The sequence below is a fragment of the Humulus lupulus genome, chromosome 1 (assembly GCF_963169125.1).
Source record: "Humulus lupulus chromosome 1, drHumLupu1.1, whole genome shotgun sequence".
Lineage (NCBI taxonomy): Eukaryota > Viridiplantae > Streptophyta > Magnoliopsida > Rosales > Cannabaceae > Humulus > Humulus lupulus.
Window position 1 is genome coordinate 176043841 of NC_084793.1, and position 17896 is coordinate 176061736.

Here is a 17896-nt window from a genome sequence, read left to right on the forward strand (position 1 = left end):
TAGATAAAACGTATAAGATCGTGACACTTGTCGGGTGCATGTTTATTAAGGATTTAAGTATTTTGATGAATAGTTTAATTAAAAAGAAAGATCTAGAAGCTCTAGAACCTTCTAGCAGCTTTTAGGATCGTATTTTTACTCAGTCAATGCTGTTTATCCAATTCAAAATAAGCTGAAACAGTGCAAATACGTGTATAATATATCAACATATGCCGATATATTGCAGCTATAGGGGTCGATATATCACCTACGGAAGATACGAAAAACACGTTGACTTTGCACGAACGATCGAACCAGCCTCGGGAATACTGGGTGAGGCGATATATTGGCCCCACCTATGTATTTTTGAAAGTTCGGTTTTTCAATTTAAAAAATATCCTTAATCTCTTGACTTGTCTCTGAACATTTTTGACCGAGTCTTAAGCACCTGTTGAACGAATATTCAAATATTTTTCAATTAATATTCATTATTTTATTCAAGCTATAAGGAGATAGTTTCACTTCTTGAACTCTATAAATGGGACCTAGTACCCAGCCATTTTTCTCATTCTTCAAGCTATGTTCAGAGCCTTCAAGCTGCTAGGGTTACTATAGAGTGATACACTTGGGTTTGGGATAAAAGCTTTATCATCTTAAGCTTTATAAACACTTGGGAAGTGAGATATAGTGTGTTTTCAATATCGAGGTGTAGATCGGCTCTAGTACATCCAAAGGTATTCTTATTCTTAAGTTCATTTCTGTATGGTTCTTTAGTTTTCTTTGGTTTTCTTCACTCAAGTCCTAACTCGTTGTTTTCGATTCTTGGTTAGGTATTTAAGTTCTTCGAACTTAAGGTTTCTTTTCGGCAAGCTTCTTCTTGGTGGTTTAGTTCTCTTCTTTATCATCTCTTTTCTTTAGAAATATCACCATTCTTATTGTTGGTTTTAGGAGTGTTCCAAATCCCGTCCTTGTTCTCAAATATCCCAGTGTTGGTAAGGAAAATAGGATAGATTTTATGTGCTTATATGTTATGTTATGATATGTTCATGTTATGATATGTTTATGTTATGTTTATGTTATGATAGGTTTGTGTAATGATATGTGTATTTTATGAGATGTATATGTATAGAATTCTTTGGGCATATGACTTGTTCAGATAACAAGCATATGATTTGTTTAGATAACAAGCCCCAAGAATATAGTCCTTGGGCATATGATTTGTTCAGATAACAAGCCCCATAAATTATTATGACTTGTTCAAATAACAAATCCCTACAAATTTATGGGCATATGATTTTCCTAGCTAGCAAGCCCCAAGAAGTATGATGGCCATTGTAATAGATGTTTTCAGAGTTATATGTTGTATAGTATATGTTTATGATATAATCTTTTTTTTATGATTTATGTTATATGTTGTTAGTAGATTTTCCTTGCTGGGCATTAGGCTCACTCCTTTATTTTTTAGTGTGATGCGAGAAAATAGATACGGAGGTGGAAGGATTCTTGGAAGCTTGGCATGTGTGTTGAGGATGAACGGACTGAGTGGACTGCGTGTCGATCGAGGATGACGTTTATTTTAGTCTTTTGAATTATGTTTCTTTTGTAATTCCACATTTATTTTTTGAACAATTAATTTAAGGTTATGTTTTTATGTTTTATTAAACAATGGGTACCCATACCACATTTTATGTTTTATTTTGTAATTTACACAATATTTAGTTTGGAGTTTTAATAAAGTTATAATTATTTCTTATGAATGTTTTCTTTAAAGTAGTAGCTATGTTTAGTAGTTTTAATGGTCCAAGGTCTTAGAAATAGTTGAGTCATTACAGTTGAGCCCTAGATTCATAGGACCTTTTGAGATCCTGGAAAGGATCGGGCAGGTAGCCTATAGATTGGCTCTACCACCGTCGTTGTCAAGAGTTCATGACGTATTCCACATTTCTATGCTTCAGAAGTATGTCTCAGATACGACTCATGTGTTGAAGTATGAGGACTTGGAGTTGCAAACAGATTTGTCTTATGAGGAGCGACCAATTCAGGTCTTTATTAGATATGCATGTGGGCCCTTTATAGCTTATAAGGGCATATTTGTAATTTTGGCCCGTTGAGAGCATATATGTGATTAAATGTGATAAATGATTGAGACAACATTATTATGTGGATATATTTGCAGTTAATGGCTCGAGACGGTCCTAGTGAGCGGATTAGTGAAATAGTCACAACGGAGTTTAATACTTGGCCCGGGGGGAGCCTGGGGGTACTTTTGGGAATTTAGAGAATATTTTGGGATTTATTAAGTATTGAATAAGTATTTGGTGATTAATTGGACATGACGGAATTAATTTGTAGAAGTTAGCGGGAATTGGGGAAAAATGACTATTTTACCCTTAGAGTAATTAAATGGTTAAGTAACCCAAGGAAGGGAGGCATTTCAGTCATTTTTTTTTACTGAGATTAAGATAAATTAAGGTTCTAGAGGAAGTCAGAACCCACTAGGTACAAAGAAGCATTAATCTCTCTCTCCCTTACCTTTTATACGTTTATCTCTCTCTCTCTCTCTCTTGCACTTGAAGAAATCTTGTTGGACTGAAGGGAAAAAAAAAGCTTGAGTGAGCTGCTAAAGAAAAGGGGCTGGGACTTGGAGTTTGAGGTTTGAAGTTGATGCTGGTAAGAGGCTGGAAGCTTGAGAGGATTCAGCAGCAAGTGAGGTAAGAACTGTGTCTAGTTTTGATTGGGAATTCAGGTCTTATGGTCAATTAGTTTGGGTTTTTTAGTAGAATTTAACTAGTGAATTGTTGGTAGTTTTGGTAGAGTTTTTCTATGTTATAATATGCTTAGAATTTGTGGTTAGAAGTCCTGGACTTGCTCTTGCAATTTGGTTGGAAGCGGGAAACATTATTGGGTTGAATTATTGAGGTTTTGGCTGGGAATGTTGGAAAGAAAACCCAGAAATTCTGGGTACGTGGGGGCGCACCATGACCCAGCTCAGGGGCGTCGTAGCCCACATGCCTAGATGGACCTGGGTAGTTCTCTATTTTGAGGGCGTGTCGCGACCCTAGGGGGGCAAGTCGTAGCCCACCTCCCCCTGAAACTTGAGGATTTAGCATCTAACTTGGGGGCGTGACGCGACCCTTAGGGGCAGGTCGCGGCCCACCCAGGGGATTTTGACTTAGATTGGTTTCTAGGGTTGGTAAGGCTCGAGGGTTCAAACCTAAGCGCTTGGGGAGACTTCTACTACCCAGTTTAGTAGAAATCGAGGTCATGAAGGCTAGCTTTTGTCTCCTAAGTATTTATTTGGATTAGAAATTGATGACTACCCATTGGCCATTGTGACTAGGTTTATCAGCAGGGCTCAGAAATGAGGATCGTGGTTGGGATTGTTCTATATCCTCTACTCGAAATTCAAGGTAAGAAAAATGCACCCCTATGTGGTTGTGAACGGGACTGAGATTCCCAATTATTGATTTCTTGTACTATGTACTTATAACATTGATACGATATATAAGAATGACCGACCTAAGGGAGCTAGGGTTGATGGTACGCGTGTTGAGAGCGACCCGGCCTAAACAAGCCAGGGCCAACTAGATCAACAGGGGGCTCGGCCTAAGTGTGCCAACCCTGATTATTTGAGAACTTGAGATTATGTGGTTATCATTGATTAGTGGAATATTTGTACTCTGTTTTATGTTTGAATGAGATAAACTTGATTGGATATTCTTATTGTTACCTATGTTTGTTGTTTCTAGTTTTCTTGATGGGCCTTGGCTCACGGATGCTACGTGGTGCAGGTAAAGGCAAAGAGAAGCTGGATCAACTATAAGTTGGAGAGCTCTAGGGGCGGAGTGTACATAGTCAGCTGCTCGACCGCCACGGCCAAGGGAAAGTACACGAAGAGAGGCCTAAAACTTGTACTTTGCCATTAGAGTGGCTATTGTTTGTGTTATCCCCAAAATTTGAAAATGATGGTGTGGCAATAGAAATGAAAAATGGCAAGGAATCGTTGGATGACCTGGCTTAGGAGTAGCCCAGTAGGCCATTGAAGAATTTTCACTGGCTTGAGAAGTGTCATGACCGACCAGGCATGACCTTGTCTGACTAGTCACGTGTTTGTCTGCCCAGGCATGACCTTGCCTGCCCAGGAATGACCTTGCCTACCCAGGAATGACCTTGTCTGTCCAGGCATGACCTTGCCTGCCCAGGCATGACTTTGTCTGACCAGGCATGAACTTGGCTGATCGGTCATGACATGTCCGACCAGTCAAGTGCATGTCTGCCCAGCTAAGTGCATGTCTATCCAGTCAAGTGCATGACTGCCCAGTAAAGGTGTGGCCGACCAGACTGAAGGTGATATGATCAACTAGATAGAGCAGGACTACGTCAAGATTCCCAGAAACGGCTTCAACAAGAATCGATATTGGCATACGCGGGAATCTCTCATTTATCCCACGAATATGGTGTACTGTTACATTTTGAATATTGTAGTAATTTAAATAAAATGTGAATAATAAAATATCCCGATTATGGGGGATATCATCTATGCGATCCTAAGCCTATAAATACAAGGCTTATGGCATCAGAAAGGGACTTTTGGGAATTTTGAACTTTTGATCTAAATTTTCTAGAGAGAGAAAGTACTTGTATTTGAGAGAATTCCTGTATTCTTGTAATCTACACTGAAGAAACTCAGTTGACTCAGGTTCATCTGATCTTGAGTGTAGATATATAATCATAACTCTAAGTGGATTAGGCTATTACCATCACATTAGGGATGAACCACTATAAAATCGTCTGTGTCGTTTATTTTCTCTTGAAGGTTTATCGTTTTTGATGTTCTCACGTCGTTGGCCAAAAACGCGGTCAACATTTTGGTGCTTTCATTGAGAGCCTGAAGAGAAAGACAGACGGTCCCTTAGATATTATGGCGCCTAAGAACACTAATGCAGCCTCCAAGAAGATAGGCTCCTCTAAAGAGTCTGCCAGATCAGAAGGTCCTAGCCTTCAAGATCGTGAAACTGAGCCTAGAGTCGTGCTCGAGGATGTAACCCCAGAGGTTGAAGAGCTCCAGGAAGCCATGAGCGCCTTCCAGGAGGAGATGGCACAGTTCAACGCCAGACAGGAGGCGTTCGCTGAAGAAATGGCTAGGCAGAATGCCGCATTCGAGCAACAAAAGCAGGAAATGGACGCTAGGAGTGAAGAGATCCGGCGACAGTAGGAGGAGGCCGATAGGTGACATCGAGAGGCTGCACTCGCTCTGGAGGCAGCTACGCAGCTGACCCGGGCCAATGCCCAAGCTGCACCTAGAGTGGCAGCCACCCCAGGAGCAAGGACCACAGAAGCTGGTCGTAAGAACACTGATAGACCCCACTCTCGCGGACCGAGCAGGGGTGGTAGTAACCCACCTAGTCGTGAGGAAGATGGAGTCCGGTCGGACACTGCCTCAACTCAAAGGGGGAACTCCAAAACCCCCTCAAGGAGCCACTGATCAGAGACTTCCAGGTCAGGAAGTCGTAAGTCAGGTAGCAAGAAAACACCTCCTGAGCAGGAGCACAATAGAGCTCCTCGAGGTAAAGAAAATTCCCACTTCAAAGATGGGCATGGGCGTGATGAAGCTAACAGTCATCACACTGACCAGTCGAAGGAGAAGAATAATGACAACCATTGAGGAGGAAAAGATCGCCCAGCTCAGACAGGAAGGCCACCACTACATCCCAACCAGCGCAGTGGCAAGGAGCATGTTCCACCCAGCAAACCTTCCGAGAAGACTCGGAGTACAGTATTCGATCGATTGGGAAAGCACACTACTCAGAAGGATCTAAGGGACGTCATTGCTGATAGAAGAAGGACCGTCCCAGTCGAAGGGCAAGATCCAATCCGACCTACCAGTCGAGTAGAAATACTCGATGATGGTTTGCCGGATAGGAACGCTCGACCAGGCGGTCCCGAAAATGAGTCCCTAGCAGTGGCCCCAGGCATCCAAGCCCAGCTTGATGCTTTGACAGCAGCAGTTTAGAGTCTGTCAAAATGACCATTTGTGATTGATCTGGTAGACCACAGGAGTGGCAGCCCTTTCTGTGCTCGAATTAGAGCAGCTCAACCACCAGCGAAATACAAAGCACTGGTACTGCCAGTTTATACAGAAAAGGCAGACCCAATAAGGCATGTTGGGAAGTTTGAAGATCAGATGGAGCTGCTCAGGGTGAGTGATGACTATCGCTGCAGAGTCTTCCCCACCACATTGTTCGACACTGCCCAGGAGTGGTATTGGAAGTTTAAGCCTAACTCCATCACTTCTTGGGAAAGTTTTAGAAAGGAGTTTTGCAGGAAGTTTAGTGCTGCTCGGACCCCTCCTGTTTATGCCAATCACTTGGCAGATATTAAGCAAGGAAAAGATGAGTCTCTCAAAAACTACATACAAAGGTTCATGAGAGAAGCTAACCGAGCTACTGCAGTTGGATATGAGGGGAAGATGGTGGCAATTTCTTCTGGAATTATCTATCGGAGTCCTTTGTTGGACAGCATTCATCACAATCCAATTTCAACATTACAATAATTTTTGGACCGGGCAGACAAATACATGAAGTTGGATGATGTGATTGAGAAGGGAGAGAAGGGCCTGAACAACAAGAGTGGATCGGCTGATCCTCCCAATAATGGTGGAAATGATCAAAATGGTGGTAAGAAATGTGGGAATAACGGGTCTGACCGCCACAATGAGAAGAAGGCTAAGTCGGGACCAAACGAAAAGCCAACGAAGTATGAACCTCGATTCACCAACTACACCACTCTTTCGGTGAGCCGAGCGGATATCTATTTGGCCAGTCATCAAGAGGTCCCTTACCGAAAACCCCCACCTATCAAGAAGGAGATAAGTAAAAGAGATATGAACAAGTTCTGTCGCTTCCATGGAGACTATGGTCACGACACGAATGAGTGCAATCATCTCAAAGATGAGATAGAGTTTCTCCTCCGGTCAGGGAAGCTGAAGAAGTATCGAGCAGAGAAGACCCAGGGAGAGGGAAGTAACAACAATCCTAGGTTCAAGCGGCAATGATCCCAACCTTTGCAACTTGAACCTGTGGACTTCACACTAGATACCATATGTGGAGGTCCACATCTTGCTGGAGATAGCAATAAGGCGAGGGAGAGGTATGCTCGCACCCTTCGTCATGAGTTGGATGCAACATCAACCTCCGAAGTTATGATAGTGGAGGAGCGACCACCGAAGAACCCAAGATACGAAAGTGAGTCCCTCACTTTCACTGAAGAAGATGCTCGACACGTGAGGTATCCTCACAATGACCCTCTTGTTGTGACAGTCCAAATTGCCAATATGAAGGTGAAGAGGTGTCTGGTCGACACAGGGAGTTCTGTGAACATTATTTATAAGTCATCCTTCGAGAGGATGAAGCTATCTATCAATGACTTGAAGTCATGATCTCAAGTCATTTATGGGTTCACTGGAGAAGGATTGTCACCAGCTGGAACTATCAAGTTGCCAGTTACGACGGGAGAGGCTCCCAAACATGAGACAGTAATGACCGAGTTTTTGATTGTTGACTGCCCGTCTGCCTACAATGTGGTTATTGGTCGACCACTGCTCACAAACTTACATGCGGTGGTTTTAATCTGGCACCTTTCCATGAAGTTCCTGACCAGTGCGGGCATAGGCTGCGTCCAAGGAGACCAGAGGGAGGCTAGGGAGTGTTATAATGCCTCAGTAGCTAAAGCAAGGAAAGGGGCCAAGGAGAACAACATGATTGTATGTGCTGAGAGAGAGGAGATGGATGTCGACCTGAGTTTTGCAGTGGTAACCGATCAGGAAGAGATGTTAGAGGAGTTTGGCCAAGAGAGCACTCTTGGTTTAAAAGAGCAGAAAACCCCATCCGGTGATGAAGTCACCAAATAGGGCGTTGCCCAAAGCGAGGGAAGGGACTTTGATCCTCGCTTTGGGGATTATGAAAGTGATGTGGGACCGTCTGAGGAGTTAGAGGAGGTCCTGATAGATGAGAATGACTCGACCAAAGGGGTCAAGATTGGAAAAAAGTTGAAAGCAGAGGTGAGAGCACATCTGATAGAATTCTTGCGAAGGAATCAAGATGTCTTCGCCTGGTCTCACAAGGATATGGTGGGTATCTCACCAACTGTGATCAGCCACATGCTCAACGTGGATGAAAGCTATCCAGCGGTGCATCAGAAGACGAGATTGCTCAACAAAGATCGAGCAAAGGCTCTTAAGGAGGAGGTAGAGCGGCTAAAGGAGAATGGGTTTATAAGGGAAGCATATTATCTTGCCTGGGTTTCAAACCCAGTGTTGGTGCCCAAACCCAATGGAAAATGGAGGACTTGTGTAGATTTTACTGACCTGAACAAAGCATGCCCAAAGGATTACTTTCCTTTACCGAGAATAGACCAGTTGGTAGATGCAACCTCTGGTCATGAAACATTGTCCTTCATGGATGCATATTCGGGGTACAACCAGATCAGCATGCATCCTCCTGATGAAGAGCATACCAGATTCCGAACAGATATAGGGCTATACTACTACAGGGTCATGCCCTTCGAACTGAAGAATGTAGGAGCTACCTACCAGCGTTTGGTAAATGGTATGTTCCGTGACTTAATCAGCAAGAGCATGGAGGTGTACGTAGACGATATGCTGGTGAAATCAAAGGAAGCTGAAGGACACGTGAGAGACTTGGAGGAGTGCTTTGCAATACTGAGAAAGTACAGCATGAAGTTAAACCCCCTCAAGTGCTCATTTGGAGTGGGTTCTAGAAAATTTCTTGGGTTTATTGTGAACTCCCGAGGAATAGAAGCAAACCCGGAAAAGATAAAGGCTCTCATAGAAATGAAGTCTCCGGCCAGAATAAAGGATGTGCAAAGCTTGACTGGGCGGATTGCAGCTCTAAGCAGGTTCGTCTCTAAATCAACGGACAAGTGTGTCCTGTTTTTTAACCTGCTTAGAGGGAGCAAGAAGTTTGAGTGGACGGTAGAATGTGAGCAAGCTTTCCAAGCAATAAAGGAACATTTGGCCCAACCTCCTGTTATTTCGAAGCCCATTGATGGAGAAGACCTCTTTATGTACCTAGCAGTCACGGAGAACGCTGTTAGTGCTGCCCTAGTATGAGAAGAGGATAGAGTGCAGCACCCGGTATACTATTTCGGCAAACGGTTGATGGGAGCAGAGTCCCGGTATCCCATGATCGAGAAGTTGGCTTATTGCTTGGTACTTGCATCACGAAAATTGCGGCCGTACTTCCAGGCACACCCCATTAAAGTCCTTACTGACCAGCCTCTACGCCAAGTCTTACAGAAGCCGGAGTCGTCTGGTCGGCTACTTAAATGGGCAGTTGAGTTGGGCCAATTCGAAATCAAGTACCAACCGAGATTTGCTATTAAGGGTCAGGCTTTGGCAAATTTCATTGCTGAATGTACCGGGATCGCTGATGTTCCCGACCAGCAAGAGTGTGTCACTAAGCAAAATGAGGAACTTCCTACTTGGAAACTTTTTGTTGATGGGTCGTCGAATGAGCATCATTCAGGAGTTGGGATTATATTAGTCACGCCAGAGAAACACCGAATTCATTGTGCATTAAGGTTCGGATTTAATGCATCTAATAATGAGGCAGAGTATGAAGCCCTCCTAGCAGGCTTGCGCCTGGCTAGAGATGTGCATGCCCGGTCAGTGGAAGTGAACAGCGATTCCCAATTGGTGGTCTACCAAGTCTTGGGGGAATATCAGGCAAGGTGCCTATGCAGGGTGGCATACTTAAATAAGACCAAGGATCTGCTAGCACAATTCGAGGAGTACACCATCAAGTTAGTACCACGAGAGCAGAACTCTAACGCGGATGCTCTAGCAAAGCTAGCTAGTGCAAAAGATGCTGAAACTCTGAATATAGCACCGGTGGAATACTTGGCGGAGCCGAGAATTGATGAACAAGAAGCCATGCCAATCACGATAGCTGACACCTGGATGACTCCCATCATTGCTTACCTTGAGCAAGGAACCCTCCCAGATGATCGTAATGAAGCAAGGAAGATTATGAGGCAAGCTGCTAGGTACACCATGATGGATGGAGTGTTGTATAGAAGAGGGTACTCCCTACCTCTACTCAGGTGCATAACACCCGACCAGTCAAAAAATTTATTAGCTGAAGTGCACGAAGGGTTTTGTGGAGATCATGCTGGGGGGCAGAGTCTATCTAAAAAGATTTTGCGGCAAGGATTTTTCTGGCCTACAATGAACGAGGATTCTATGGAGTATGTGAAGAAGTATGATAAGTGCCAGAGATTTTCTAAAGTGCCCAGGGCGCCTCCGAATGTCTTAAAGCAAATGCAGAGCCCATGGCCTTTTGCAGTGTGGGGCATTGATCTGATCGGGAAATTGCCCAAAGGAAAAGGAGGAGTGCAGTTTGCAGTGGTTGCAGTGGATTATTTCACTAAGTGGACTGAGGCCAAACTACTAGCCACGATCACCTCAAAGAAAGTGTTGGACTTTGTGGTTAAGAATATAATATGTCGCTATGGTCTGCCCAAGAAAATAGTGTTTGACAACAGCACCCAATTTGACAGTGACATATTTATCGATTTCTGCACTCGGCATGGCATCACGAAAAGTTTCTCCTCGGTAGCCCATCCACAAGCCAATGGGCAGGTTGAATCCGTAAACAAAACTCTGAAGGACACTGTGAAAAAGCGTCTGGAGCAAGCTAAGGGTGCTTGGGCGAAAGAATTGCCAGAAGTCCTTTGGTCATACAGGACTACTGCCCGGACAGCAACTGGCCATACCCCATTTTCTTTGGCATATGGGTATGAAGCCATGTTACCTATTGAAGTAGACCCACCATCTCATCGAAGGACCATGTACAACCAGGAGGAGAATCATCAATTGCTAGTAGAATCTTTGGATTTCCTCGAGGAGAGACGAGAGAAGGCAAGCCTGAGAGTTGTTGCTCATCAGCAAAAAGTGGCGCGCTACTTCAATTCCAAAGTCCGAGATCGAAAGTTCCAGGTCGGAGATTTGGTCCTCAGAAAGGTGTTCGTCAGAGACCCGGCAGCTGGCGTACTAGGACCAAACTGGGAAGGACCGTATCAAATTAAGCAAGTCCTGCCACCCGGCACCTACAAGCTTGCTCAGTTAAATGGAGAGCTGATCAGGAACTACTGGAATGGCGAGCACTTGAGGAAATATTATCAATAAATACTGCTTACAAAGTAGTAGCTTTGTATCAAGTGCTTAACTTGTTATTTAAGTTTGTATTGTTTGAGACTCGTTATTAGACACGTTTTGTCATTTATTTATTATGAGTAATAAAAGAGATCACGCGCAGCGTGGTCGAATCTTGCTACAAATTTTGCATATGTGTTGGTTATTCTTGCTTGGCAGTGTTCAACTGTCATTACAATTTAAACAAAACAGGTCTTCTAAAAATAAATATACATATATACCGGGCAGTGTTCAACTGGTCGGTATCCATTAGATGAATGACCAATGTTTAAATAGTTGCATGTTTTTGTAGTGGTTAATTGCTGAAATATGTTTGTATATTTGATGGTTGTCGTATACCACACAAATTTAACAATAATTTTTCTTTCAATACTTTCAATTATTTCAGTATAATAGCAAGTACAGGTCGAACCCACGAGGACTATCGTTCACTTTATTATTCAAGAATTAACACTAAAACTTAAAAGGGGATTTTGATTTTTTATGCAAAATTAAATAACATAAATTAGAAAGAAAAATAAAGATTTGGATTACGATATTAAAAAGCAGTTAAAGGTTAATCTCCACCTTCAACAATCATTCCTAATCACTAATAATAAATATTATTGCAATTTCTCAATTAAACTATTAACCCCGCAGATAATGCTGAAGCAGTCAATTATCTCAGTCTCCCTATTATAAGTAATCAAGGCGAAGCGCTCAATAATTAACTCTTTTATCTAAGCAATAAATCTATGAAGCATACAATCTATTTAACTTAGATAAAGCATTAAGTTCTATGGAAACAAGTTAATCTAGGCAATAAATTAATGAAGCATATAATTCATTTAACCTAGGTTCTATTTTTCATCACAATCAACAATTCTTTTGACTTAACTATCAATTGCAATTTATCACACACACTTAGAATCCTAAACTATTAGGTGAGTAGTAATTCTAAGATGACAATTGAACAATGTAAAACCTTAATTAGTTGGCCACCTAACAAGAAATTACAAGATTCATAACATTCAATTGGAAAAATAGAAACAATCTAATATTGAGAGAAATTGAAGAACAATATTCACTATTAATAATCAAGAATTCATGTCTTGGGTTTTGAATTAACCCTTAACCTAAAAAGAATCTACTCCATAATTGTAATCATAATCACAAACATAATTATAATTAAAATTAAAGAGATAAAGGGAAGAAAAGAACTAGATTGATGAACAAAAGTAATGTAGTCTTGTAGTCTTTTCTTCAGCCTCCTTTCAGTCTTTTTGTCTCTCTAAACCGTCATCAAAAACCTAATCTAAAATTAACCCTAATAATTATTTATAGTCTCAATTAAATTCTAATTAAAAAGAAACAAAAATCTGAAAACGACGTCGCGAGCCGCGGCCTAGAACAAAACTGTGCCTAAATCTGTCCCTCAAGCAGCGGCCTGAAATTTTCGCGCAGCGGCCTGGGTTTTATGCGCAGCGGCCTGTCTGGAAGAAAAATTCTGAAAGTGTAATTTCCACTTACAGTGTCGCGGCCTGAGTTTTATGAGCCGCGGCCTACCTCCAAATTCTTCAATTCTTGATCTTAGAAAGCTTCCACATTGCCACCACTTCCACATTTCAATCCCGAAAGCTTTGAATACTCCTAAAACTTTATTTTAACTACACTTGCCATCAAAATGTCAGATTTATCATCATAAAACGCAACGTAGAAAATATGTGGTAGAATCACAAAACTTGGTGAAAACTATTAAAAATGCTATCATAACACCATCCAAGCATAGAAAAACTTAGTAAATATTAATACAAAAATGACCTTATCAAATTCCCCCACACTTGAATATTGCTAGTCCCTTAGCAAAACACTAAAATAACAAAACTAAAAATAAAACAAACTAATCTAGACTCACTAAGCAACGTTCTTGTCAAAAGCTTGAATGTCACTGAGAATCATACAAATAAGTAATGCCAAAACAATTCAGATTTTCATACTCATTAGAATTTCAACTCCATATGTAACTTACCATTTGATTTTCAAGAATAATTTACTAAGCACTTAATCACAACACCAACTCAAATGCATCGAATTTAATCCATACTTGCCAAATCATTTTCTTTTAAATCAGTCCCTATATACCAAAATGTTTTTAAATGAAAAGCATCCACTCCATAGACATTAACCAATCATTCTCCACTAATATAAACACACAATGATCAAAAATCAAAAGGTCTTTATAGGCTTGTAATGTAAGGCTAAGGTTAAGGGTAGTTGAGAAAGATACATTTAAGCTCAAATCACACCATAGCATACATCAACTTCATTCTTTGAACTTGCCCCAAATTTTCCCATACAAATCAAGAAGTACCTATTTTTTTTCTTACTCTTCTTTCCATAATGATCTCACTATTTCCCCCACACTTATACTTTTGCAAAATTTGCATATATACATTTTCTTTCATTGCAAATCATTTTTTTTTCATTATATTCCAATGAGAGAAATAGAGATCATACACCAATTACAACCAAACAAATAACCCATAAGTATTTCCCCTTTTTTTTTTCTTTTTTTTTTCAACAAACCATCCCACAAGATCAAATCATATATATAACCATGGTGTAATGGGTTACTAAAAGAAATATTTTTCAAGGAAGTATAAGGTCAAAAATTTCTGTTCATAGAAGAAAAGAAATAGTCATTATGGCTCAAACATGGGAAACTAGGGATTATCATATAATAGGTTGGCTTGAACGGCTCAAACGATCTAAAGAACTGCTTTAATCATCTTCCTAATCATGTGTACTTATGATTTCGCCTCAAATAATTGATTAATGATTTCTAGAGTGGTTGGGACTTCAAAAAAAAAAAAAAAATTTAACAAGCATAAATTTTTTTTTCCAACACATTTAAGTGGTGAATTCAATCGTGCATAGAATGAATAAACAATAAATCAAAATAGCAATTCACATAGGAGTCAAGCACACAAATCATAAAAAAATTCCTCATTGTCTAACATCACTTTAAGCATAATTCAAAGTTTCATCATCGACCAATGCTTTCAACAAGACCACAACTGAACACTAACAGACACTAAATAAAACGAAAAGAACAGAAAATTAACAAAACAGAAAATTAACAACAGAAAACATTAATTTTCTTCCCCCCCACACTTAAACAGTACATTGTCCTCAATGGACTTAGGAAAATAGAAAAGAAAGTGAAAAGAGAAGAAAGAAAAACTCCCTCATAACACATCATTCCTCAGGAATATCCATATCTACCGCTTCAGCAACATCCTCATCAACAGGGCCTGATATGGCACCATGGGCATGGGAACCGGTGGTGGGTATGGCTGCAACCAAGTAGGATCAGGTGGATATGTAGACATATCAACGTTTAAACGAGCCTGATCCATTCTGTAACAAATATCCTGATAGCTTGCATATTCGAAAAACCTCTGGTTGTGATCCAGGATATGCTGAGTATTCGCCCGAATATCAAGTCGACCATAATAAACCTCTTGCTCCAAAGCTTGTAAGCGTTGCTGGGTGGTCCTTCTACTATCGTTCAAAGGAGGAATAGGGGCCGGAGTAGAAGATTGACCTTGATCATTAACTTGAACAGCAGTTTTCCCCTTCAATCTATCAAGGGTATTATGCTCAATGATGCGCAATGGATGCACCTTGTCTTCAGACTCATCCCACTGAACACCGGCCTGCTTACATAACGTCGTGATCAAAGAGGGAACATAAAAGCCATTCGTCACTTGATTCATACTTCGGATGATAGAAGCATGAATAATTTGGCCCACATTAATGGTTTTGTCTGTCAGAATTGCATAAAGAAGAATTGCTTCGTGAATATCCACATGACCAAGTTGGGCAGTTGGCATTAATTTGGCTCCCATGAACCGCTGCCAAGCCTTTGTATTATTATCCAGGTACGCGACTTTGATGTAGCGAGGAGCCCCATTATTATATAAGTTCCAAACAGCACCCGGCATTGCAATTTCATCAATCACAGCTTGATGATCAAAATTATCCTTAATCACACCATATTCATCTCGCTGAAAGTGAGGTAGCTCATAATAGCTATTAATATCAGCTACTTTGAAGGACATTTTTACACCTCTCACTTTCACCTTATAATTTTCATGAGCCACAACGTTGGCATAAAACTCACGAACTATAGGACCAATGCCCGGTTCAGGATGAGCACATAATTTCTCCCAACCCCGAGACTCAATTTGATGCATGAGGAAAGGTTGATCATGGTGCATATGAAGATCAAATCCTCGCTCAGGGACCCATGCCTTATCATGAGCAATGGCATTCAAGTAGCTCTCATAGGCCTCCATAGACACAAATTTTAGGGGATCGTATGGAATTGGTGTCGATGAAGAGGCTTGATTCCTATTTGTCTTGGGAGCCATGGCTATCCAAAAATTAGAAAAATAAAGAACAAAAACCCAACACATCATTGTTAGTCATTAGAAGATTAAGAGAAAAAAAAAATACCACAATGGCCAACATTACTCTTTCCAAAGTTTAAATGCCCCCATATCCAAGGTCAAAGAGTCACAATGCATCACCAACTCCTATATAATAATTTCTAACTCACCCCAAGAACACTTATGCACCAACCATATACTCCATCCCTCACAAACTTTTTATCAAACACATAGAGTGCATATAAATACCATCTCCAACATATTATATACCATGAAGAAAAATTCCCCCAAAACTCAGAATGTACATGAATTATCATAATCAAAATAATTATGTACCTAGACCATCACAAACACCGCAGGGAAGTGTCTCGTTCCTCCCCAAGTAAACATATTTGAGATGCTCCGGAAGTGGCTTCAATTCAAGTGTAGGAGCTTGAACAATTGATGGCTGCAATTTCTCATTAGAAATCGGCAAATTAAGAAATGCAACCTTCTTAAAAGTCTTGTCAAAACCACTATTGAGTGTGGTTATGACATCCATGATCTCATGAGACAAATCTTCATCGGTCAACACAAGATGCTCTCTCAACGCAACCTCCAAACAATCTTCATTATGCAAATCTAAAACTCGTTGAGAAAGAATATCCAACACATCAAGAGAGTAAACAGCATGCACATCACTTGGATATCTCATAGCCTCAAAAATATTAAATCGAATAGTCTCCCCATCAAATTCCATGGTCAACGTACCATCATGCACATCAATCTTAGTTCTCGCAGTTTTCATGAATGGCCTTCCCAAAAAAAATTGGAGTGGAGCATGGAATAGATTCATCTTCCATATCAAGAACATAAAAATCAGCCGGAAACACCAATTCATTCACTTGAACTAAAACATCTTCTATTACACCCTTGGGATAAGCATTCGACCTATCAGCAAGTTGAATAATCACCCCTGTTTCTTCAAGTGGACCGAGATTCAATGAAGCATAAATGGAGAATGGCATGACATTGATAGAGGCTCCCAAATCCAACATACAACGCTCAATTCTTTTATTTCCAATAGTGCAAGGGATAGTAAAAGTACCAGGATCCTTACACTTTGGTGGAAGCTTCTTTTGAAGAACTGCGGAAACATTCTCCCCCACACTAACTTTTTCATTACCCCTCAACTTACGCTTATTAGTGCACAACTCTTTCAGAAACATGGCATAGCGCGACACTTGTTTAATAGCGTCAAGAAGAGGAATATTCACTTCTACCTTTCGGAATGTATCAAGAATTTCCTTGTCAACGTCTTCCTTTTTAGTCTTCTTTAGCCTGCTTGGGAATGGAGGTGGAATGACAAAAGTAGGCTTAGGGCTGAGTTGTGTAGGGGTGGTTGGCTTTGGAGGAACATCTTCATTAACTAAGCAATCAACTTGTGGCTTGGATGACAATTTACTGGGCATTGGAGGATTGGGTGGATCATATTGCGTCCCACTGCGCAAAGTTACTGCACTAGCATTCTCCTTGGGATTCATCTCAGGTTGTGAAGGCAATTTATTTGACAGATGAGCCTCCAACCGGTTATATGATGCTACTAATTGTCCCACCTGATTCTCCAAACTTTTGATGGAAGCTTGAGTGGCTTGCTGAAATTGAAGAGTATTTGTAGCAAGTGCATTGATTAAATCCTCAGTAGAAGGTTTGGCACTTGGTGGTGGAGCAGCCTGCGGTGGTTGTGATGGTCTAGGTACATAATTATTTTGAGACCTCTGTTGTGTAGTGAAACCAGGTGGTCTTGCTGCTGTTGGTTGCGGAGCTATTTGTTGTTGATTCCCATATCGAAGGTTTGGATGATCACGCCAGCCAGGATTATAAGTTTGTGAAAATGGTTCATAATACATCTGACGTAATTGACCAGGAAAATTTCCTACAGCGTTAACACCCTCAGTTTCTCCCTCCACTAGAGTAGGGCACGTATCAGTAGGGTGCCCCACTACTTGACAGATTCCACATGGCTGCACCTGTTGGCCCAAAGCTAGTTGTTGTACCACTGCAGTTAATTGAGCCAATTGTTGACCCAGCTGATTAGCATTTGAGGTGTTCACTTCATTAGCTGATTTGGGCAGTGGAACAGGATCTTGACGAATGCCAAACTGTTGTGAGTTAGCAGCCATATTAGAAATCAAGCTCCTGGCTGCAGCAGGAGTCTTATCAACTAGTGCACCCCCACTGGCTGCATCAATCATACTCCTATCTAGTGATT